Source organism: Apodemus sylvaticus, chromosome 20 (genome assembly GCF_947179515.1).
Source record: "Apodemus sylvaticus chromosome 20, mApoSyl1.1, whole genome shotgun sequence".
Classification (NCBI taxonomy): domain Eukaryota; kingdom Metazoa; phylum Chordata; class Mammalia; order Rodentia; family Muridae; genus Apodemus; species Apodemus sylvaticus.
The window spans coordinates 2,866,051-2,870,391 of NC_067491.1; the positions used below are offsets into that span (position 1 = coordinate 2,866,051).

General features: G+C 37.9%; 1 long non-coding RNA gene across 2 annotated transcripts; it reads left to right on the forward strand.

The window, feature by feature from the left end:
* Window positions 1-19: 19 nt before the first annotated feature.
* Window positions 20-2,111, forward strand: LOC127671350 (uncharacterized). 2 transcript variants are annotated; one of them, XR_007974722.1, is made up of 2 exons: window positions 20-86; window positions 1,859-2,111. It is a non-coding gene; the product is annotated as an uncharacterized LOC127671350 (long non-coding RNA). The 2 variants fall into 2 exon arrangements; XR_007974721.1 differs by lacking the exon at window positions 20-86 and adding an exon at window positions 993-1,056.
* Window positions 2,112-4,341: the final 2,230 nt, after the last annotated feature.

Sequence of the window (4,341 nt, forward strand, 5' to 3'; positions counted from 1 at the left end):
ACCTACATATCTGTCTGCATAGCCCCTCATGTGCTGTGGGATCCAACTTGCTGAACTCATGATTTGGGAGTGACCTCCCAAAATAGGTAAGGGGATATGATTATTCCCTTTGGGAACAAAGTCTTCATTGTGATCCAGGAATTGGGAATGTCTCAGAAAGGTCACTGAATTAAAGGACAAACTAGGATTGCATTCTTCTGGAGTTGGAGTGTCTATTATATAATATAATTAGCGTTCTTTTAGGGCTCGCTCTTACTTCTGCCAAATAGAATCATGTATGTTTTAATTATTTCAGGTACAGTATAATGTACCTCAGTCTTTTTTTCTGTAGCTCTTAATTTTACTATGAAGCTGTATGCATTGATATTTTTATTACTTTCATTATTTACTTTATATCCTGATTGCAGTACCCTCCCTCTAAGTCCCATCCTCAAAACCCCTTCTTTTATCAGTTTAATTTTAATTTAAAACTTTACTTAATTTATATTTAATTTTTAATTTTGGGTGGAAGTTTCCAGGGGAAAGAGTAGATGTGGTCAGACTAGAAAAGGAGTGTTACTGGGTGGCATGATGAGAAATTCACAGAGAATCAATAAATACCATATGTTTTGGAAAGGAAAAAAGTTAGACAACCCAAAAAAGACAATAACAAAAGAAGAAAAGAGACCTAGGATTCTCCTTAACAGCTAGCTTCCAGAAATAAGGTCCACAGGAAGAAAGCCATACTAGTATTACTCAAAAAAGAGTAAGATAGGCGAAGAAATAGGTTCCTCAATTTAGAAAGTGTCTTAATTTATTACTGTTGATATGATAAAACACTGATGAAAAGCAACTTACAGAGGACAGGTTAACACTTCACAATATACTCCTTGTTACAGTTAACTACTGAGGAATGTCAGGGCCCAAACTGAAGCAATGCAGGAATCTATCTAAAGTTGTCACAAAGATGGTGTCATATATTGTGATACCTGCAGTTACACGGCCATCCCATTCAATATCGTTGTGACCATAACCAAAAGAGGTTAGATGACATAAAGACATCAGTAAATACTGCTGGTAAGTCACCTGTTATGTTAAAAAAACATAAATGGCCACAGTGGGAAACTACAGATGCTCATACTACAGAAGTAAAGATTTCATCTGATGTTCCTCGGGTGGAAGGTCCTACAAGTTAAGAGAACTTTTAATTAGTTATCACAGGGAACGAACAATAATATCATTCCTTGATTTCATAAATTTGTAAATATCAGAACAGCATTTTAGCACATCATGGTATTAAGGCATTGGAAAATATTTTAAACAACCCTTAAATTATGTAACTATATGTATATATACATAGGTAAGCATACAGACACACATATATACATACATACATACATGTATGTATGACAAGGGAATTCTTTTTTTAAAACCCTGTAAGAATTCCAGAATATTACTTGCTATATTTCTATCCTTTTCTTCCCATGGTCCATAAGTCATGTAGAATAACTTAGATATGAAATTATTTTTAAAAAGTTCACTTAGAAACAATTATTTGATTTAAAAATGCACTAAACTTACTACAAGATTAAACCATGTGCCAGCAAGCTGTGCTATCCTTGTACAAAAACAATGATGTTTGAGAGATGATCTTGCCAAATGCCTAGCATTTGGTATAAATATTAATTTACATGGGATCCACGACAACACATATGTGAGAATCTTAACCTGCAATATTATTCAAATTCAGATATAGTGTTAACTCAATTCTTTGTGTAGATTCTTTCATAAAATATACTGAAAAACTAGTCTTATCTGAAATGGGGTGAATCTATCATCTGAGAATGTTTGTACAATGAAATTTTTATGTTTCCTTTAGCAGGGGAAAATGAAACAACTTCAACATATATCTTTTCACAATGGAAATTTCCTCATGACTGAAGAAGTTGCTGGTCATTTTATTTCAATGTTCCCTTCTACCTCCCTCTTAACCACAGCAGAAGAGATTATTACGAGAAACAACTTCAGTTTTATATTTAACCATATTGTTACATAGTTTCACTCACTATATTTATTTTATGTTGTGTATTACACATTCTTATCTATTAATATTAATAAATGGTATTAAATTATGTTATTGCTTAGACTCCAATTTGTCTGATTCATGATTCTCCATAGTCTTTGGAAAATGGCATTTTCAGTATTCTCCTTCACCTCTGTTACTCAGGCACCTGTATTCCTGTGACAGATCCATGTTAGTATTTGTTTCTTCCAAAGTTCCAAAAATGGGCATTCTATGTACTGCTCAATAAATGAAAGGTAGAGATTTATCTGCCCAAATTCTTCCATATTGTCACTATAAAATACTCCCCATGGCTAAGTGTCAACTATTTAGTTGTACAATAAAATCAGACTCACTCCTGTGCATTGGAGCAACACTTTTTTAAAAAAAAATATATTCCTATTTCTGTGAAATGGTACTCTAGAAAATTGTTTATATTAGGAAAAATAGCTCATTATTTGAGGGCTCAAGATATCATCAAACAGCACTTGTGATGTCAGGAGGTTGTAACTAGTGAAATCCTCACCTAGTTGAGAAGCAGAGGATGCTGAATATTCATATTCAGTAAGCTTCTTCCTTTTATACAATCGAAGAACCATGAAAGGAATTGTAGAACCCAGTTACATTTTTAGTTTGCCCATATCAGTTACTTAAGCAGATACATTAATACATTATATATATCCTAAGTTTTGCAAGCAAATGGATGAAATTAGAAAATATCATCTTGAGTGAGGTAACTCAGACACAAAATGACACACATGGTATGTAATCAGTAATAAGTGGATATTAACAAAAAAGACAAAGAAATACAGAATACCAAAGATACAGTCCACAGAACGCAAGAAGTTAAACAAGCTGAAGGTGAGGATGGCTCAGTACCACCAGCGTAAGAAGAAAGCAATCACAAGGGGGTAAGGAAAGAACTGGGAGGGAAAGTGGACAGATGGGAGCTTGGGTGGGGAAAGGAGATCCTGGTCTGTTAATGGGTGACAGAAAAGGACTGAAGCCCTGAGGGCCAGCAGAAAAAAAGAGTAACAGGCAACCTCAGGAAGTAGGATGTTGTGGGGGGAGCTTGCAGAATGTACCAGAGACATGGGAGGTGAGAGGCTTTCAGGACTCAAAGGGCAGGACCTCAGATGAAATCCCTACAGTAGAGAGAGGAAACTTATAGAGCCTGCCTCCAGCAAGAAGACAGGGCATCAAGTGAGGGATAGGGTTGCCATCCCACAGACACACTCTGACCCACAATTGTTCCTGTCTGAAAGAACTGCAGGGATGGACATGAAGAGGACCCTGAGGAAAAGAAGGACCAGGGACAGGCCCAAAGTGGGATCCAGCTCAAGTGGAGGCCCCAAGGCCTGACACTATCCTGAGGCTATGGAGATTTAAGACTAAGGCTGCCATCATGACTGGCCTCCGAAAGACCCAATAAGCAGCTGAAAGAGTCAGATGCAGATATTTGCACCCAACCAATGGACAGAAGCTGCTGACTCCCATGGCTGAATTAGAGGAAAGTTAGAAGAATGAGAACAGGAGGGCAACCCAGTAGGAGAAAAAGCACTCTCCATTAACTTGGACCCTGAGGTCTCTCAAAACACTAAACCACCAACCAACCTGGCAACATACACCAGCTGATATGAGGCTCCCCACACATATACAGCAGAGGACAGCTGGGTCTGGTTTCAGTCAGAGAAGGTGCACCTAACCCTCAAGAGACTGGTTGCCCCAGGGGATTTAGAGATCTGGTGGGATGGAGCAGGGATGTGGTGAGGGTGTTAGGCACATCCTTGTGGAGACTGGGGTTGGGGGGAGGAGGTATGTGTAGTGGAACAGTCAGAGTGCAGATGATGAGAATAAAATCTGGAGTGCAAAAATAGATAGATATTCTATCTATTTTCTTAGGAACCACCAGACCGATTTCCAGAGTGGTTGTAGCAGCTTGCAACCCCACCAGCAGTGGAGGAATGTTCCTCTTTCTCCACATCCTTGCCAACACCTGTTGTCTCCTGAGTTTTTAATCTTAACCATTCTGACTGGTGTGAGGTGAAATCTCAGGGTTGTTTTGATTTACATTTCCTAATGACTAATGCTGTTGAACATTTCTTAAGGTGCTTCTCAGCCATTCAAAGTTCTTCAGGTAAAAATTCTTTGTTAAGTTCTGTACCCCAAGAAGTTAGACTCCAGAGAGCCAAATAACCCTATTAAAAAATGGGGTGCAGAGTTAAACAAAGAATTCATACCTAACGAATATTGAAAGGCTGAGAAGGACCTAAAGAAATGTTCAACATCCTTAGTCATCA